Source organism: Hyaena hyaena, unplaced genomic scaffold (genome assembly GCF_003009895.1).
Source record: "Hyaena hyaena isolate Hyena2069 unplaced genomic scaffold, ASM300989v1 scaffold_287, whole genome shotgun sequence".
Classification (NCBI taxonomy): domain Eukaryota; kingdom Metazoa; phylum Chordata; class Mammalia; order Carnivora; family Hyaenidae; genus Hyaena; species Hyaena hyaena.
In genome coordinates this window covers 1,680,903-1,702,596 of record NW_024080919.1, presented here as the reverse complement: position 1 = coordinate 1,702,596, position 21,694 = coordinate 1,680,903, and the positions used below count along the sequence as shown (strand labels likewise).

The 21,694-nt window shown below is 41.3% G+C and overlaps 1 protein-coding gene across 3 annotated transcripts in view; it reads left to right on the top strand.

The window, feature by feature from the left end:
* DNAJC5B (DnaJ heat shock protein family (Hsp40) member C5 beta) overlaps nt 1-21,694 on the top strand; it is an 89,425-nt gene that overhangs the window by 5,919 nt on the left and 61,812 nt on the right. For 2 of the 3 annotated variants that reach the window (XR_005530928.1, XM_039246990.1), the window contains exon 2: nt 19,604-19,723. The gene's annotated coding sequence lies outside the window, so the exon portion shown is untranslated. The other variant, XR_005530929.1, reaches the window with a different exon arrangement.

Sequence of the window (21,694 nt, the reverse complement as noted above, 5' to 3'; positions counted from 1 at the left end):
CTTCTGAGCTCTGTTGTTTACATCTTTCTAAAATAAATACTGGAGGTTGTCACTTGCCAGTTTAAAAATGGTTCAAGTTTTCCCACTGTTTAAAAAATGAAGACCAGGGGCGCCTGGTTGGCTCAGTCGGTTAAGCGTCCGACTTCAGCTCAGGTCATGATCTCACGGTTCGTAGGTTCAAGCCCTGCATTAGGCTCTGTGCTGACAGCTTAGAGCCTGGAGCTTGCTTCAGATTCTGTGTCTCCCTCTCTCTCTGACCCTCCCCTGCTCACGCTGTCTCTGTCTCTCTCTCTCTCAGAAATAAATAAAACATTAAAAAAAAAAAATAAAAAATGAAGACCAAACTCCTTATCTTGGCTTTCAAGGTCTTTCCTTTCTCTAGCCGTTCTCCTCTGCCACCCAATCACAGTCCTCCCCACTTGACTCACCAGGTGGACTCTTCTACTTTCCGTTCTCGAGACTGCCCAGCCCTTTCTTTCCTCGATGGGCCTTACTCATACAGCTCTGTCTGACAGCTGAATTCCTACAGGGTTCCTCCTCAAACTGGAGACTTGTTCTTTCTTCCTTCATTTATGATTTTCTCATTGCATGCTTTTTTAAAATGTTTATTTATTTAAAAAAATTTTTTAATGTTTATTTTTGAGAGAGGAAGAACAAGTGACAGAGCATGGCGGGGGGGGGGGTGGGGGGGTAGAGAGAGAGGGAGACACAGAATCCGAAGCAGCTCCAGGCTCTGAGCTGTCAGCACAGAGCCCGATGTGCAGCATGAAACCATGAACCATGAGATCATGACCTGAGCCTAAGTCACTCAACCAACTGACCCACCCAGGCACACCAATGTTTATTTATTTTTAAGAGAGAGAGAGAGAGAGACAGAGTGTGATCAGGGGACGGGCGGAGATGGGGGGGGGGGTGGTGAGACACAGGCTGAAGGAAGCAGGCTCCAGGTTCTGAGCTGTCAGCACAGAGCCCGATGCAGGGCTTAAACTCACGAACTGCAAGATCATGGCCTGAGCTGAACTCAGATGTTTAATTGACTGAGCCACCCAGGCACCCCTCTCATGACATTATTTTCATGACCCTTCAGGCTGACGGAGTGAGCCAGGTGGGGGTGGAAGACCATGAAGAAGAGAGTAGAAGAGTTTCTTAAGACCCAAAATAACATGTGCAAAGACTCCGAGTAAATAGAGAATGGCATCTTCAAGGAACTGAGCAGTGTATAGTAGTTGGTGGAAATCCAGTGTAATCAGAGGAAAGAACTGGGGAGAGATGGCACTGGGCCTGCTAAGGAGCTGGGATTTTAACTTAAGATCAGTGGGCAGCTTTCTTTTTCTTTATAAAGTTTATTTATCTATCAGTCTATTTTTTATTTAGTAATTTCTACATCCAACATGGGGCTACTCATAACCCCAACGTTAAGAGTTGCATGCACTCCTTACTGAGCCACCCAGGTGCCCCTAGTGAGTAAGTGGTTTTAAAGGGAGGAACAAGGGGGAGAAGAAGGGGGGAAATGGTGGGGGAGAGGGAGGGAGGCAAACCATGAGAGACTCTTGAATGCTGACAAAAACTGAGGACTGATGGATGTGGGGGGGTGGGGGGATGGGCATGGAGGAGGACACTTGTGGGGATGAGCACTGAGTGTTATGTGGAAACTAATTTGACAATAAACTATTTGTAAAAAAAAAAAAGGGTTGGTTATAAGAAGCAATGGGGTATTATGTGCACACTGAAGAGCGTAGTGTATGGAGAACAGACGGGATGGAGGAAACCTGGAGAAAGGAATACCGGTGAGGGCGCCAGCAGGGCACACCGAGGAAACGATAAGCTTGTTCTAGGCCGGTGGCAGCGGGAAGGAGAGGGAAGCAGAGGACTTCTGGAAGGCCCAGGAATGATACTGCAGCAGGCGCAGTATCACTCCCCACTAATGCCCCACTGAGCAGATCAGATTGCACCCTGTAGGAAACAGGAGGCGGTAAGCATTCCTTGGCTCAGGTACACCTACTTTTTGAAAGAGAACACGACTTGGTGTGGAAGATGGCTAGAAGGAAGGCGGCTGGCAGATGCACAGGACGCAGGAAGCAATGTTGTTGAGGTGGGTGTTAAATGCTGACCACACAGCGGCTCAAAGCAGTGGGCCCCTCTCAGCACTGGCGATCCTGCCCCAAGCACAGTTTAATGAAAAAAATACAGTTGTAATTGAAAAGTTATATGTGCATGTAGTAAAAATGTATAAACTTAATGCTACAATAAACAGTTCTCCCTTGCATCCCAGTCCCCAGTCCTTTCCCTCCGTGGAACTTGAGACAAATTTTACATACTCTCCAGAAATGTTCCATGCATATACGTAGACAAACGTGTCTAAGTATATATTATGCACATGCCCTGTATGTATATATGCACACATATGGATCTACTTTTTAAAGTGAGATTACTATACACATACTTTTATGCCTTGCTTTTTTAAAAAACTGTGGAACTGAATTTTTATACCCTTTTTATATCAGCTCATGGAGATGTGTGCTTCATTCTTTTTTATGTCTACAATGGAAATACTCCTACAGTTAGTTACCTCACAAGTTTCCCCACTTATGAATATTGAAGTCAAACATGGCTTTATAGGAGAAAGTTGAACTTTCACTCTTCGCAGATGACATGATAGTCTATATGGAAAACCCAAAAGATTCCACCAAAAAAACTGCTAGAACTGATCCATGAATTCAGCAAAGTTGCAGGCTATAAAATCAATGCACAGAAATTGGAAATTGCATTCATATACACCAATAATGAAGCAGAAAGAGAAATAAAGGAATTGATCCCATTTACAATTGCACCAAAACCCATAAAATGCCTAGGAATAAACCTAACCAAAGAGGCAAAAAATCTATACACTGAAAACTATAGAAAGTTTATGAAATAAACTGAAGAAGACACACCAAAAAATGGAAAAATATTCTATGTTCGTGGATTGGAAGAACAAATATTGTTAAAATGTCAATACTACCCAAAGAAATCTACATATTAAATATAATCCCTATCAAAAAACAAAAAACAAGAAAACAAGAAAACACCAGCATTCTCCACAGACCTAGAACAAACAATCCTAAAATTTTCATGGAACCAGAAAAGACCCTGAATAGCCAAAGCAATCCTGAAAAAGAAAACCAGAGCTGGGGGCATCACAATCCCAGACTTCAAGCTGTATTACAGAGCTGTAATCATCAAGACAGTATGGTGCTGGCACAAAAACATACACTCAGATCAATGGAACAGAATAGAAGACCCAGAAATGGACCCACAAATGTATGGCCTACTAATCTTTGACAAAGCAGGAAAGAATATCCAATGGAATAGAGACCGTCTCTTCAGCAAATGGTGCTGAGAGAACTGGACAGCGACATGCAGAAGAATGAACCTGGGCCACTTTCTTACACCACACACAAAAATAAACTCAAAATGGGTGAAATACCTAAACATAAGACAGGAAGCCATCAAAATCCTAGAGGAGAAAGCAGGTAAAAACCTCTCTGACCTCAGCCGCAGCAACTTCTTAATACATCTCCTGAGGCAAGGGAAACAAAAGCAAAAATGAACTATTGGGACCTCATCAAGACAAAGTCTGCACTGCAAAGGAAACAATCAACAAAATTAAAAGGCAACTGATGAAATGGGGGAAGATATTTGCAAATGACATATCAGATAAAGGGTTAGTATCCAAAATCTATAAAGAACTTAACCAAACTCAACACCCAAAAAACAAATTTCTTCCAGTGAAGAAATGGACAGAAGACATGGATAAACACTTCTCCAAAGAAGACATCCAGACGGCTAACAGACACATGAAAAAATGCTCAACATCACTCATCATCAGGGAAATACAAATCAAAACCACACTGAGATACCACCTCACACCTGTCAGAATGGCTGAAATTAACAACTCAGGAAACAACAGATGCTGTTGAGGATGTGGAGAAAGAGGAACCCTTTCGCACTGCTGGTGGGAATGCAAACTGGTGCAGCACTCTGGCAAACAGTATGGAGGGTCCTCAAAAAATTAAAAATGGAACAACCCTATGACCCAGCAATTGCACTAATAGATATTTATTCAAGGGATACAGGTGTGCTGTTTTGAAGGGGCACATGTACCCCAACGTTTAGAGCCCCACTATTGACAATAGCGAAAGTAGGGAAAGAGCCCAAATGTCCATCGACAGATGAATGGATGAGGAAGATGTGCTGTATATATATATATATATATATACACACACATATGCATGCAATGGAGTATTATTCAGTAATGAAAAAATAAAATCTTGCCATTTGCAACAATGTGAATAGGACTAGAATGTATTATGTTAAGTGAAAATAGGCAGAGAAAGACAAATATATGACTTCACTCATGGAATTTAAGATACAGAACAGATGAACATATGGGAAGGGAAGCAAAAATAATCTAAAGACAGGGAGGGGGACAAAACACACAAGAGACTCTTAAATATAGAGAACAAACTAAGGGTTGCTGGAAGGGTTGTGGGGGGTGATCGGCTAAATGGCTAAGGGCCGTTAAGGAAGACACTTGTTGGGATGAGCATTGGGATATTATATATATGGGATGAGTCACTGGATGCTACTTCTGAAATCATTATTGCACTATATGCTAACTAACTTGGATATAAATTTAAAAAATAAATAATAAAAATGACATTCTAAAAAACATGGTTTTATTTATTTTAATATTTTTTAAAATTTATTTTTAGGAGGGAGAGAGAGAGAGACAGCGTGAGCAGGGGAGGGTCAGAGAGAGAGAGAGGGAGACACAGACTCTGAAACAGGCCCCAGGCTCTGAGCTGTCAGCACAGAGCCCGACGTGGGGCTCGAACCCACGAACCGAGAGATCATGACCAGTGAAAGTCGGACGCTTAACCGACTAAGCCACCCAGGCGCCCCGGTTTTATTTATTTTAAAAATATTTTTAAAGTTTATTTATTTATTTTGAAAGAGAGTGAGAGCAGGAGGGGAAGACAGAATCCCAAGCAGGCTCTGCACTGTCAGTGTGAAGCCCAATGTGGGTCTCAAACCCATGAACCACATGTGAGATCATGACCTGAGCCAAGATCAAGAATCAGAGACTTAACCAACTGAGCCACCCAGGTGCCCTCAAATATGGCTTTAAAGTGCTCCTGCCTTGGGGCACCTGGGTGGCTTAGTGGGGTAAGTGTCTGACTTTCGCTCAGGTCATGATCTCGCGGTTCATGGGTTCGGGCCCCCGCGTCGGGCTCTGTGCTGACAGCCAGCTCAGAGCCTGGAGCCTGTTTCAGTCTGTGACTCCCTCTCTCTCTGACCCTCCCCTGACTCCCCCTCTCTCTGACCCTCCCCTGCTCATGCTGTCTCTCTCTCTCTCCTAGAAATAAATAAAACATAAAAAAAATTTTTTTTTTTAAATAAAGTGCTCCTGCCTTTCCTTATTCATTCCATCATCCTCAGATGCTGATGTGCTTGCTGCTTTAAGTCATGGTCTCACCATGGGTCATTTTCTCCTTCCACCTTTTTACACAGATCTCTTTTCAAATCAGAGGAGAACTAACTTCTGCAGCCACATGAATTTAATGCATCCGACCTCTTGTACTCTGGGAGTTATCTGTGACTGTAGGGTCAATATGGTTTATCAGACTCATACTCCTTGAGCAAGAAGTCAACAAATCCTTTCTCTAAATTTGTGAAATGTATTTTTAATGTAATTTATTGTCAAATTGGCTAACATACAGTATGTAAAGTGTGCTCTCGGTTTTTGGGGTAGATTCTCGTGGTTCATCACTTACATACAACACCCAGTGCTCATCCCACCAAGTGCCCTCCTCAATTCTCATCACCCATTTTCTCCTCTCCATCCCCCATCTACCCCCAGTTTGTCCTCTATATTTAAGAGTCTCTTATGGTTTGCCTCCCTCCTTTTCTGTTTGTAACTATTTTTCCCCTTCCCTCCCCCCATGGTCTTCTACTAAGTTTCTCAAGTCCCACATGAGTGAAAACACGATATCTGTCTTTCTCTGACTTATTTCACTTAGCATAATACCTTCCAGTTCCATCCACATTGCTGCAAATGGCGTGACCTCATTCTTCCTCATCACTGAGTAGTATTCCATTGTAAATATAAAACACATCTTCTTTATCCATTCCTCAGTTGATGGACGTTTAGGCTCTTTCCATAATTTGGCTATTGTTGATAGTGCTGCTATAAACATTCAGGTACATGTGTCCCTATGCATCAGCACTCCCATATCCTTTGGATAAATTCCTAGTAGTGCTATTGCTGGGTCATAGGGCACCTCTATTTTTAATTTTTTGAGGAACCTCCACACTGTTTTCCAGACCGGCTGCACCAGTTTGCAACCAACAGTGCAAGAGGGTTCTCATTTCCCCACATCCTCGCCAACATCTGTAGTTTCCCGAACTGTTCATTTTAGCCAATCTGACCGGTGTGAGGTGGTATCTCAGTGTGGTTTTGATTTGTATTTCCCTGATGATGAGTGATGTTGAACATCTTTTCATTGGTCTGTTGGCCATCTGGATGTCTTCTTTGGAGAAGTGTCTATCCATGTCTTCTGTCCATTCTTCACCGGATTATTTGTTTTCTGGGTGTTGAGTTTGGTAAGTTCTTTATAGATTTTGGATACTAACCCTTTATGTCATTTGCAAATATCTTTTTCCATTCCGTTTTTTGCCTTTTAATTTTATTGTTTCCTTTGCAGTCAGAAGCTTCTTATCTTGATGATGTCCCAATAGTTCATTTTTGCTTTTAATTCCCTTGCCTTTGGAGATGTGTCAAGCAAGAAATTGCTGTGGCTGAGGTCAAACAGGTTGTTGCCTACTTTCTCCCCTAGGGTTTTGATGGCTTCCTGTCTCACATTTAGGTCTTTCATTCATTCTGAGTTTATTTTTGTGTATGGTGTAAGAAAGTTGTCTAGTTTCATTTTTCTGCATGTCACTGTCCAGTTCTCCCAGCAGCATTTGCTAAAGAGGCTGTCTTTTTTCCATTGGATATTCCTTCCTGCTTTGTCAAAGGTTAGTTGGTCATATGTTTGTGGATCCATATCTGGGTTCTAGTAATGGCAGATAGTAAATGGCGAGCCAGGATTTTAACCTAGGTCTAAATGACTTCATCCAGTGCTCTTAGCCTGTGTGGCAGCGGTTTCCCAGTACTGTTGCGTCATTCCCCACAGGTCCTGAGTGCCCCCTCTGTAGTTGGACAGGTCTGAAGGCATTAGCTATTGGTCCAAGCTCAGGGGCAGCAATGGAGAGAGGAAGGTTCATTTTTGTCTTCACATGTCTGAATATATTGAACTTGAGTGCAACTTGGAGCTACTAGGAGGGCTTTACTTTGCTTCACCTTTGGGGTAATCCACAGAACATTAATAGTTGCTACCCTTTATTGAAAGCTACATGCTTGTGCTTTATGTAGGATAATTTCATTTAATGTATGTAATGACCCTGTGTTCTTCCCACAGGGTGGGGATGGCATGGTCACTATGGGCTGCTGAGGGCAGGGACTGGGAAATATCCTTGTTAAATCACTGTTCTCAGATCCACCAAGAGCGCCCTGCATTGCCTTCAAGGTCCCAATGGGCCAGCAACATCCTGTTACACTCCTCCCCAAATATGTCCATAAAAACAGCTTACAACACGCATGAATCAATAATTCTACACCTGTGTGCTGTCTGCTGATTCACCCATGGAACAGGCCTGGGCTTTCCCTTCTTTTGGTTTGCCCCTCATGGCCCGACATGTTGCTGCTCTTCACCTTCCATCTCCTCTGGCACTTTCAGGAAACACTGTCCAGTGGCAAACTTATTGTGAGTCCCTAAGTCAATCTAACTTGAAGGGGACTCCTCTGTCTTCCTTCAGCACTTTCTGGGTTCTTCCCTGCAAGTTCTCTTTGTGGTGACAGCATAAGCAGTCTTTACAGTGTTGCTAATTTAGCTTTGGCCATAGCAAACCTCTTGTCTGAGAGAGGAGGAACAAGATCAAGAAGACGTGTGTCTTATCCAAGTTCACAGAAGCCAAGTCACCCATCTCCCAGTCCAGTGGTTCTGGTGTACCCCATACATAGCAGTTCTGACGGGCGGGTTTCAGTCCAATCCATTGAAGGCAGGCTGAGGAGCAGTATATCCCCAAGGTGAGAGGCAGATATTCAGGCTGTACCAGATGGCAAGGGAGGTCAGTAACTCTTTTGCATGGCTGCCTCTATGTACAACCATGTACAAAGATGCAGGTACAGCATGAATAAAGCAAGATAACGGCAGAACAACGGGGACAGGGTGGTCCTTGTTTATCAACGGACAAAATCTCTTTGGTTTTCATACTTCACTGCAAGTTCCAGGAAAGATCTGAGACTCCTACCTGTCTGGAATCACACAAGTGATTCACTATGGCCCCCATTACCAATGGAAGTGGCTTTTACTTATACTGTGTATTTATGGAAAATTGGCTGGTCTCAAAATAAATAAATAGAACTTAAAAAAATAAAAATAGGGGTGCCTGGGTGGCTCAATTGGTTTAGCGTCCAACTCTTAATTTCGGCTTGGACATGGTCTCACAGTCATGAGCACAGGTGCTGAGGCAGACTCTACATTGACAGTGTGGAGTTTGCTTGGGATTCTCTCTTTCTCTCTCTCTCTCTCTCTCAAAATAAATAAGTAAACTTTAAAAAATAAATTTAAAAAATCAGCTGGTAAGTCTGCGTGGACTCACCCAGTGAATTCTCCATGACACCTTTGTAGGCCAGGCCAACAGGCAAGCATTTGGGCTTCGTGGGATGACATTTCCAGATCAGAGCCCTGGTTTAGTTCCATCTCATCACAGTGTTGTTTCCAGAGTTTGTGGAGTTATGACAAAAGGTGAGAGTAAATGAACTTGTTTCAGCCAAGGCTCTGAGAACTCTCTATCAGATAAACCCTAACATGAGGAAACAATCATTGGTGGTAACAACTCACAAAAGAAAGAAAAATAAAACTGTTTTCAAGATCATCCTATTATTTTATTTTTAAACAAAGAATACATGAATTTCAGGTGTGTTTTTTCATGTTTTAATTTTTAAAAAAAATTTCTGAGAAAGAGAGAGAGAGAGACAGCGTGAGCAGGGGAGGGTCAGAGAGAGAGGGAGTCACAGACTCTGAAACAGGCTCCAGGCTCTGAGCTGGCAGTCAGCACAGAGCCCGACGCGGGGCTCGAACCCACAAACCGTGAGATCATGACGTGAGCCGAAGTCAGACACTCAACCGACTGAGCCCCCCAGGCGCCCTGAATTTAAGGTGCTTTGAGAGCAATAAAGCAATTTTTGAGAAGGCAGCACATTCTGGAGGTGGCTGAAGACTTTGGAATGTGCCCACAGACATGGATGCTCATCCTGGGTGCCAAGACCTCATGGGTGCCTGTGGGCAAATCATCTGCTTCACTGCTTGACCTGGGATTCTTGAAATTGGGAGACCTGGGATCCTACCCAGGCTCTGTTAATAACTATCTGATGTTGACATGAATCTTCTCTGAACCTTAGTTTCTTAATTTGTAAAATGGGAATAACAACATTTTCCCTGCCTACCTTGTTGTGCTGTTATTGTGTAGGTTAAATGAACCTATGAGAAAATATGTTATGAATAGAGTGCTCTCTATATTATATTTTCCTGTGATGCAGACATAATGTCTTGCTGAAAGTGAAGCAGGAGATTGGAGAAGAATGGTGGAACATGGTAAGAAAGACTAGGGTCCTCTGTGACACAGAGATGCATGCAGGGCAGGGCTGCAGCTGGGTTTGGAGATCGTGCATCTGTGGTGGCAACATTCACCTTACCAGTGGGTGTACAAGTAAATACTGGCTGGCGTGGTAGAAGGAATTAGGGTATTGACAAAGTGATGCCAGAGTCTAAGTTGAACAGGGAGAGGGTCGAGGGCAGGGGCGTGGCTGATAGACTTGGGGAGTTGGCAGATGTTAGTGAGATGTAAATGTCATGTGTAAAGAGGAGTTCGCTGGTGAGGTGGGCAATGATGGGCTTAGGGTGTGAGGCTGGAGTTCAAGGTTGGAGAGCTGGAGGACATCCAGCTCTCCTAGCTGGGCAATGAGCCGTGGGGGACAGGCTGCTGGCTGGGAAAACCACTGCAGGTCAGTGACAGGACTCGGGGTAGAGAGAGAGCTGAGCGCCAGAGTCCTGAGAGAATACGGGTGAGGCATCAGATCTGGGAATGGATACGGGGAGGGCAGGGAAACTGTGGGTGGCAGACAGATCAAACGCAGGGGCTAGAGTGTCTGCAAGGGCCTGGAGGACAATGCTGAAGCTACTTCAGGGTAAATGAGAACCAGAAAACAGGATGACCCAGAGGCATGTTTGACTTAAAACTTGATATGTATGATATATAAATCATTTTACATGTAGATAATCAAAAGCTGTAGGGGAATCTTGACCTCAATATGAAAATATTTAAAACAAATTATAATGGGTATCTTCTTTAACCACTGACATATTTAACAATAACAGGCCCAGTGAGCGGCATGCTGGAGCCAGTTAGTACCAGTGGATGGGAGCCACATATTGTTACATTCTCCGGCATGTGGCAAGCCAGCTGCTCTGTTGGGAGCTTGAAACAGGACTCGGAGGGAGTAGTTACACCATGAAAACCTGCAAACACTAGGAACTCGGGCTTTCTCTTCCCTGAAAAAATCTGGTTGTGAAACATTTCCCAGTACTTCAGCCTAAATACAAAATCCAAATCTGCCCAACTTTATAGCCCCATCATTGTGGGTTTAATTGTATCACTAACAGAGATGTGTCCAAACCCTTGGTACCTGCGGTCGTGATTACTGGGAAGGAGGGTCTTTGCAGAGGCAAATTAAGATGGAAGTTAAGAAGAAGTCTAGTGGGGTACGGTGGCCCTGATCCTGTGCGGCGGGTGTCTTTATAAGAAGAGGAGACCCAGAGACCGGCACACGGAGAGAACACCGACCCAGGGAGGGTGCCACGGCTGCGGAAGCAGAGACTGAGGCACCCAAGGGCGGCCTGCAATTCCAGAAGCCAAGAGGAAGTTGTGAAACACATTTTCCCCCAGAGCTGCCAAAAGGAACCAAACCCGCCAGGGCCTTGATTTTGAACTTCCAGCCTCCAGAGCTGCGAGAGTACATTTCTGTGGTTCTAAGTGACCCCGTTTACGCTACCCTGTTACAGCAGTGCGAGGAAACTGATATATCTGTTATGCTATCAAGTTTTGGCACAAAGCAAGTGGAAGTTCCCCAGTGTGAACCACAAAGCGCCCTGTGCTCTGGTTCCAGGGAGGGATCCTCCCCTCCTGCCTCCTCCGGCATGTATTTTCTGTGCTAGCGTCTGGTCCTTCTTGTTACCTGCCTTGTATTGAGGATTGTGCTCTTAAGTATAGATGTGTTGCCTCCTCTTCTAGGTGGTAACCAGAGGTTGTAAACTCAGATGGCTCATGGGTCAAAGTTGCTAAATGTGATGCCAGGGAACCATTTCTGGCTGGAGTGTGTGTGTGCTTTTAAATAAAAACACCTCACCCTACTGGTCAAGGAAAACTTGACTAAGATCTGCCATCTGGGGACTTCTGGGATGTGCCCGAGGGAGGGGCAATGTCTCTTGGCCTTTGCCTCCCCTCAATAGCAGCTGGCAGGCATATACTCACAGTGAATTTGCTGCGTGGACCCCTTACATCTTCCGTCCTGGCCCAGCCAATGAGTGGATGGGTCTGAGACCTCTGAAGTTCAACAACTGCCCCAAAGTTTCTGCCTCCAAACAGAAGCTTCAACACAAATTTTTGTTAAGGTTTTAATTTAAATCCCCCAACTGACTAGTTACTTGACACTATTGCAAAACTTCAGCTTCAGAAGAATGCAGTGAAAGGGCGGTGCCCCTCTAGACATGGCTTGCCCCACCCTGGTGCTTCCATGAGTGTTTTTCTCACGATTCTTGGAATCTCAGGTGGCTGAGAGAGTGGCGTCAGGGATACTGAAAATCAAGGGTGATTTGAGGTGAGGGATATTTTGAAGTTGAAACTCTTGTTTACAGTCCATTTCCTTTTGAACACCAGAGGGCGATACATCTACACTGAACAGCCAGTCTGCTTGCTTCAGGACTTCAATCCTGGGAACGAAGGATTTTCTTTTTTAAATATGAGAACAAATGCTGAGTTGAATATTTCATCTGACCATTTTGCTTAGGCCTCTGAAAAAGTTACAGAGAAGGCTTTTGAGCCACTTACTGGATGTCCAAGCCCCGGAATCTGGGGCAGGGAGACCCTCAGAAGGGTTGCTGCTGGGTTGGGCAGGGTTGGTGCTTCCCTTGTGGGCAAACACTTGTCACACTCTCACTCCACCCAAAGACTGTCTAGTTCTGGTCAGTTCTGTGGGAGGGTTTAGACTGTGTCCCAGGTAAGGCCTACCTTTTATAGGGACCCAGCTTGCCACTTCCAGGGCTAGTCATATTCTATGGGATTGCTCTCCTTAGTATCTGGAAGTGAGGCCTGACCCTAAGAAAATGGAGAAGCCCGAGAGGAGGAGATGCTGTAAGAAGGGTTGAGGGAATGCAGAGGTCCTAACAGTTATTACCCAGATAGTAGTAGGGCTCTGGTGATGGTAGCCACTGACCAGTCTTTGTGTCTGTGGCCTTGGACCAGCTCCAACCAATGCCCTCTGATAGTATGGACATCCAGCAGAATGTTCATGTTTCTGGAGCAACACAGAAAACTATACAGCGCACTGAAGAGTCTGGAAGGAGCAGAAGTAGAGCAGCTGGGGAGGCTAGGAGGCTTGCCTATGGAAACGGTGGTGAGGGCCCTGGGAAAGGGTGACTGGGTCAACGTCTAGGTGAGGCTTTGGCTTTGGAGCTATGAGGGCTGTAAGGAGAGCCCACGTTGGACGCATGTCCCCCTAGGTGGCAGGCGAGAAGAGACCACCGGCATCAAAGCTCATCTAACCTCCCATGTCTGGAACCCACTGATGTGTGTGTGCAGTTGTAGAAAAATCTGCACCCAATTACATGACTCATTCAAAAAGGGATCTGTCTACCTTCACCACCTGGGAGAGGCAGCTAGACTACAGCCCATTCATTTCTGAGTACTTCCAATAGCATTCAGCAGAGACTGAGACTGCTCTTAGCAATGGCATGTTGTCTGGTATGTTGTCAACAGCAAAGTACCATTTACTATACAAGATACCAGAAGGTCTTGTAGATCAAAAGTTGTGCTAATGGGTTGATTGGAACTTAGTGGGCCAGCTGAAAAAGCTGTGACCAGATAAGAAAAGATTATCTTTGTCGTTTACAATTATATTGCTCAATACAGTCTTTTTACTTAACAAGGATATAAAACCACAGAATTTGGAAGCATAGTACTTAGATTTTACTCCAGTTCCAGCTTTTTACCACTCATTATAGTAGATGTTCATTCTTGGGGGAAGTCACATGACCATGCTTAGTCAGTTATCCCATTCCTAAAATGAGCATTGAGTATCAAACAATGTAATGACATGTGAAAACACTTAGGAAATTACCACGTGTGATATAAGTGCAGTTACAAAGTCTCTAAAAGGAGTCCTTGGCAATTCCTTCTCTTTCAAATATCTGTCTGTTACCTGGGTGGGGTGAAGCTTCACTTGAAAGGGGGCTTCATTAGAGTTAAGGTAAAGATTTATCTTAAGGTCAATACTGTTAAATTACCACCTAAATGCTAAGCTAATAGGAATGACAACTACTATTTTGGTTTCCGTGTACTCTCTGTTTTCATAGACTGGTTAGCTACATTCAGATGACAAGTTGCAGAACGATCACTTTTATTGGAAACTCTATTGAAAAGGACTTTTGCTTTGAGCAAAAGTTTTTGCCTTCTATCTTTTTTAGCTAATTAACTTGAGACATTTTGGGCTAATGTGAACAGGAAAGAACTATTGGTAAAAACAAGGACCAAGAGTCTGCTTACAGGCATTTTGTCAAAGAAATACTTCTGTTGGACCTGAATCCTCCTTGGTTATTACAGCAATTGCTTCCTGTAAGTGACCACGTTTGTTTGTTTTTTTAAATGTTTACTTATTTATTTTTGAGAGAGAGAGAGAGAGAGAGAAAGAGAGAGAGAGAGGCAGAGAAAGAGAGGGAAAGAGAGAATCCTAAGCAGGCTCTGCACTGTCAGCACGGAGCCTAATGCGAAGCTTGAACTCATGAACCGTGGGACCATGATCTGAGCCAAAACCAAGAGTTAGATGCTTAGCTGACTGAGCCACCCAGGCACCCTGACAAGGTGTTTAAATTTCACACCTGTGAAATATATATTGCATTTCCTAATCAGGGGCAAGACTTTGTCAATTTTTTTTCAGTAACAAAGGTCTCAGATTTAAAGCTTTACTTAACCAAATAGATACTGTACTTGACACTGAACTACATACATGGTAGACCTCATTAATTAATGTGTTTACCGTAGTTGCTTGTTTAAAGTCTTACTCCAACAGGCTTTTTCCCTTTAGCTTTAACACATACCATCTCGCTCAGTCACAGATTGATAAGCAAGGGAACGCTGCAGGCAGTGGTCTCTTGCGATTAGACTGTAAGCTTCTGAAGCAACACTCTGAAGTGAGTTAGATAGAACTTAGACCATGAAACCGCCAGCTGGTTTCAAAGCCTGGGTCTACTGCTTACTGACTGGTAAACTTGGGTAATTCATTTATAACCTCTACTCTGTAAAATAATTTCACATCCCTCCTCTGTAAAATAAGGATATGAAAGTACCACCTTATACTTTTGTAGGATTTCAGTGAGATAATCTAGTTAATGAGTTAGTTACTCTCATCATCATTATCACCGTCACCACCTCCGAATCCCTCACAACCTCCAATATAGTGCTCTGCAATGGGTAACAGTAGGGGAGCAATTTCCCTTTGTTGTACAACTGATTCTACCGACTAATGAATTATAGATTTCAGATGAAATCTACCAGGATTGCACATTCAAATTCTTAACGCACTACCAGTGTACTGTGTTCCAATTTTAGGGGGCAAGAGAGAGTAACTTCTTAATAATTGCTCAAACCCTAACCCTAGAAAACAATCATTAGATCTGTGTTTATAAAAGTTCCTGGCATAATGTTGGCATACTGTAGTAGACTTTGATAAAAGGTCTGAGAAGTAAAAAGGCTCATATTCCATCACTGTTTTACACAGAAGACACAGGCTTATAGTGACTTGCCCAAAGTCCAAGAAATAGGAATGTTGTCTTTGGATAGTCCTTTCTAAGTTAAATTATGCAAAGTCAAACTCTACTTTCTGTTTAGTAACACAGATACCATTATCTTCAGTAATTGTTTTCTTAGGAAACCCAGGCAATGGAAAATTCCTCCAGAGAGATGCTCGGTTGGCAGATATTTTCCATGTTATTTACCTGAGAGGTCTCTGCCCATAAGATCTGGTGAATAGGGAAGTGATGAACGGTGGCTCTCAACCTCGGCAGCTGTTTAGAAATACCCAGACCCCTGAAAATGCCTCAGTGTAGTCCAACTCTGAGATTTTGCTTCAGAATAATCTGTTGGGGCCTATGCATCAGAATTCTTAAAGTCTTTCTAAGCTATTCCAGAAAGGGTTCCCATCTAGTTCTTCCTCCATTAGCCTCCTATGATTCTATATTCTAATTCTTTCTATGTACATTATAGATTTAGGCACATTAAAATGTCATTCCCTTAGTAACTTTTCTCTTTTTTAATTTTGGAAAACTATGATGATAATTTGTTCTTCTACAACATATATGAACACTTGATTTTACAAAAGAAATGCCAGGATTATTCTGTAGTTATGTCTGAGGTACCACTGGTGTGGTAGCCAAGAGCCTCTTCATTTTACACAATCAAGCAATCACCTGGCTTTTTCCTTTCTAAATTCACTTAACAGAATGAAGCTTGCCCAAAAGACTCTTTCATTTGAAATTTACAGAATGAGGGATGCCTGGGTGGCTCAGTCAGTTGAGTGTCTGACTTTGGCTCAGGTCATGATTTTGCAGTCTCTGAGTTCAAGCTCTGAGTCGGGCTCTTGCTGACAGCTCAGAGCCTGGAGCCTATTTTGTATTCTGTATCTTCCTCTCTCTCTGCCCCTTCCCTGTTCAAGCTCTGTCTCTCTCTCTCTCTCTCTCTCAAAAATAAACAAACATTAAAAAATGAAATCTACAGAATGATAGCCTGAATTCCACTGTAATAATAACACAAACAATGTAGAGAGGTAATAAAAATAGTAACAATGATATGGATAATTCTGCTTTTGTTCATTGTGTTCAGCTCTTTTGATTAGGATTTGTTGGGGCTATGCGCCCTTGCACATCACATGTTCAAAAATAAGTAATAGTTGCACCTGCAGAGATATGAAATTTAAATGAAATACTGTGTACTCTAATTTGTATGATTAAAATTTTTTAAATTTTATTTATTTAAATAATCTCTGCATCCAGCATGGGGATCAAACTCACGACCCTGAGATCAAGAGTTGCATACTCTTCTGAATGAGCCAGCCAGGTGCCCGTCTAATTTTTGTGGTTGATAGATTATTTTGGTTGAATATACAGATTCATCTGGTACCTGCTGCAGATTCTCTGCTGGTGTACTAGTTATTTCTTATAATAACACTAACCCCATGCAGTAACAGACAGAGGTAGGTAAACGGTCTCTGGGAGCACCTCAGAGAATGGTAAAGACCTCATATATAGAATACACAGGGAAAACTGGCATGTAAACTACTCCCTCTTCACCACACACATGGTTCTCTTTCCAATTTGCTACCTCCCAGAGAGGCCACTTTTGTCTAGTCATGGAATAACTTCTAAGCTCTCCTCTTCAAACTGGAATGATTCAATTGGCAATACTTCTATAATACACTTAGTGCCTTTTGTATCAAGGAATTATTTGTGTGCTTGCCATGAGTTATTTCCTTTTTCAAACATCATTTGAAATTCATCACTCCTAGAAAGCCTTCTTTGGTTAGGTGGTATATGATCCCATTCATCTCTGGCTATCCTTTTAGATAACATATCAGAGGCCATATATGTATCGGTATGAGTTGATATCCTACGTATGAGAGCACACGTCAGTGCGTTTCTTTATTTCTCCAATTTAAGCATCCAGAGACAGTATGTTCAGTGGAGAATGCTCTTCCAACTGCCCCGAATATATTTTGCCTCTACCAGCAACCCCTTCATCTAGTTCTTTTCAGATCTCTGTTTGGTTATTTTTGTTCGGGGAAGGTTTCTTTGACCTCTATTAACATTGATTTGATTGGTCTTGTAACATCTCGCCAAAGTTTCTTGTATATACTTAATTTGAATGATCATTTGATTAATATCCACCTTTCTTGGTAGGCTGTAACTCTGCGACCCACAAACCCAGAGCTTACATTTGATTTTGTTTACTGGTATATTTCTAGCATTTGGCCCAGTGTCTGAATCTTGTAGGTGACTAACTGCTGAATGACTAGGATGAAATAGAAACTGGGTTTTCTCTTTGAAACACAGCTACAGTTCTACTTCACACAGGAGTTTTGCAATACTGACTTTTAGAACTTATTGCTTAGGTAATATATTAAAAATTTTAAAGTAAGGATTAAGAAGATTTAAGAAGTGGTTAACTATCAAAAAATAATGAATTTTACCAAAAATATTAAACTGAATTTGAAACAGAAACTGTACTTTTTAAAAACAGTCACGCATAATCTCATCATATTATTATAGCAATTATTTTCATTTCATCAAAGAATGCTGTCCTTAAGCTGATGTGATTTTAGTTTTAAATCTCTTTAGCTTTCTGTCCCCCACCCACTTCTCTGCAGGATGATAGGCTGCTTCCTAAACTCTGGCTGGAAGTCAAGATCTATGGGAAATAGCCTTTTATTCCTTTGTATATAAAAAAAAAAAAATCAATGCTATCTAGAGACAAGACTGCTCTGAAATGTTTTCACACAATAACCCAAGGCTTCCTACACGTTGTGAAAAGCAACACACTTAAACTCTGCCTTCAGCCTCAGGAATCAGACGCCATTGTCCCAAATTCAGAGTAATACCCATTTCATTTAAGACTTTTTCAGTCATAGGATCTTAGTCAAAATCATAAGAATTGTCCTCGCGTTTGATCTTTTGTTGCATATGAAAGCATTTTTCTGTTAATTTTTCAAAAAATATTTATTTTGAGAGAGAGAGAGAGAGCAAGTAAGCAGGGGAGGGGCAGAGAGAGAGGGAGACACAGAATGCAAAATAGGCTCCAGGCTCTGAGCTGCCAGCACAGAGTGTGATGTGGGGCTTGAACTCACAAACCATGAGATCATGACCTGAGCTGAAGTCAGATGCTTAACTGACTGAGCCACCAAGGTGCCCCTAGAGCATTGACTGAACAAGCGATTTCTTGATTCCTTTTTTTTAAGTTTATTATTTATTCATTTTGAGAGAGAGAGAGAGAGCGTGCACACTCCCATGTGCATGAGAGTAGGGCACAGAGAGAGAGAGGGAGAGAGAGAATCTCACGAACCGTGAGATCATGACCTAAGCCAAAACCAAGAGTCCGAGAGTTGGACACTTAACTAACTGAGCCACTCAGGTGTCCTAATTCCTTCATTCTTAAAACCACCCCATTTACCATTATGGCTGAGTGCCTCTTGACCAAGATTAGACTAAAATGTTCAAATATGAAAATAGTTGGATTAATGTAGTGAGCAATTAAAGTCTCTTCCTTATTGACGTTACATGGTCTTTCCAGTATTTTTAAAATTTTTGCAGTTGACATACAATGTTATGTTAGTTTCCGACGTATAATATAAAGAATTGACAATTATATACATTATGAATTTGTCATAATGATAAGTGTAGTTATCATCTGTCACCATATGATGTTCTTATAATATTATTGACTATATTCCCCATGCTATAATTTTCATCCTGTGACCTTATTTATTTTACAATTCAAAGTGTGTACCTCTTCATCCCCTCTCCTTTGGCAACCATCAGTTTGTTCTTTGTACTTATCAGTCTGTCTCTGTTTTAATTTTGTTTTGTTTTTTTGGATTCCACATATAAGTGAAATCATGTGGTATTTGTCTTTGTCTGACTTAGTTTACTTAGCATAAGACCCTTTAGGTCCATCTATGTTGTCATGAATGGCAAGATTTCATTATTTTTTATGGCTGAATAATATTCCAGTGTGTGTGTTTGTGTGTGTATGTGTGTTCTTTATCCATTCACCTATTGATGAATACTTGGGTTGTTTCCATATCTTATCTAAACTAAAAATTTTTAATTTTTGCAGTTTTGAGGGAACTGTACTGTTTCCCATAGTGGCTGTAACCAATTTATATTCTCACCAACAATGCACAAAGGTTCCCATCTCTCTATATCCTCACCAATACTATTTATTTCTGCATATTCTCTTAATTAGAAGTTCTGAGGGAAAACTGAAGGCAGTTCCATAGCAGCATTTGTTTGAGTCAAGCACCAGTTGACTAATGATCAACAGTAAATGTAGCATATATTTTGGCATCACTTGGTGCCTTGTAATGGCAACCTTTACCATCATGCATGTTTTATTTTCTCTTTGTTATGTTTTCCAGAGGGATAACCAATTGGCTGATGGAGTAACAAATGAAAAGTAATCTGACTCCACTGACCCGCTTAACCCTGAATGAGAACAATGGAAAGGAGTAGCCTTTTGCTTTGAAACAGTGGAACGGGTATGGAATAGCTCCCTTCATTGTTGCCTTCCTTTATTTCTTTGCACATCTATTTCCAGACCAGTTAAAAACAGCAAGTCGTTCCTGTTTTGAGAACACAGAATCGGAGTTATAGGAACAGGTACTGTGGGTTATTTCTAACATTTCCGAGTCCCATCTTCAAGTTGCTGTTTATATAAGTACCAATGTGATAAAGAGATAATTATTTTTCTATAATGAGTAATTATGCTAAGGAGAATTATTACTTTTAAACACAGGCTTAACATTTTGGATGTGTGTTTAGCTTTAGGACACAATGTTATCTGAATAAGGAAATTTTGCTTCACTAAATAGATTTCAATGGAGGAATCACAGAAGTAATAAGAAAATGGCAAAGCATGTTGGTTTCACCAATGAAAGCCATTGAAAGGGTTTTTGCTGTGTTTAATGATCTAATTTTCCTTGCCCACAGTCATTTTTTCAGTCTTGAAGGAACCCTTTCAAGAAGGATATACTTTGATTTTTTCCACTTTTCAGAATTCACATAATAGATATAGGTGAAGCATCTTTTACTCTGAAAGGAACATTTTATGTCAACATGAAAAATTTAAAACAGCATTTGTAAAACTCCTGGAATTAGAACCTTTGAAATAAGTATTTATTTTGAATTGGATGCCCATCATCATCAGAGTGCTGAATCTTCTTTCAGTTATATCTATTACCAAAAGATAGATGAGCTGTATGTGGTTTAGTAGTAACTGATTAGAGGTCAGTGCTTTAAGAAATTATGATATTAATGGCATTGTAATGTACCAAAAAGTAATTTAAGTCCAGAAGATTAAATATCATGTACTGGATGATCAAAATTAAATTACTTAATAATTTTGCATGACAACATTTTTTTCTACATTGGATGGCTAATAGATGAGGGACTATGAATAAATAATAAAAACCTGAATTTTATATTGGCATATTAGAATTCAAAAGGCTACAAAAAAAGAATTCATAAAAAATTATATTTTACATAACGAATTAAAAAAGGGTATGGCTCCATTATTTAGTTTAAGGTTATTTAAGGAGAGTTTTTAGAAGATGTTTCAATTATCACTCTGTAGTTAGTATGTTCTCAGGGCATATATCTATGTTTATACATTTTTATACAACTAAGTTTTTCAATGAATTACACTGCTGAATTTGAAACTAGATGTCATCTACATCAATAATGTATGAAGTCTGGTTTCTATATCAGATTAGAGACAGAAAAGGAACCATGTTGCTGCTGTTTGATGTACAGAGAACAAGTTTGCAGTTTTTTGGTCCCTTTATGTTTTAGTCTGTATAGTCCACTAACAACTCACCACGGTGACTAACTATTGACCAACTATCTTTTTCTTGTGTTCCAATACTGATGTAAATAGGCTTTTTTTGTTTTAGTACTTTAATCAACAAACTTTAACTGTCTGAAAGAAAATCTTTTGGAAATAGGGCAAAGAAGGTGAATCATAATAACTTCCAAACTCTTTATAACAACCCACACTGAATATTGTTCAATCCATACCATAAAGCAGGTCAGCTACTGGATTTTATTTAGTAGGAATAGATTACAGTGTGATTGGATTTCTAAAAAAAAAAAAAAAAAAAAAAAACCTGATTTGAAAAAATACATAAACCAAAGTAATAGCAAGTTTTCCTGGTTGTGAGTTTCTATGTATGAAATTATTTGAGAGATAGAATCTGTCTTCCTTTTTTCCACTGGGAAGAGGAATGTGTATAGAAGGATAAATCCTAGGCTGTTTCTATGACTATTCTCTTAAAGGACTGAGGGTAGCTCCCAACTGACCCCATCTCTCTTGTTCTACACCTGGGTTAAGTTTGAATGGAGTAGTCTTATGAAAAAAAAAAAATGTCCCAGTCACCGTGTCAGAATGTCCTGCCTCCTCTTTCAACCCCCAAAACCAGAAGTCCTCTTTTCTGTTGATTTATGCAAATAAA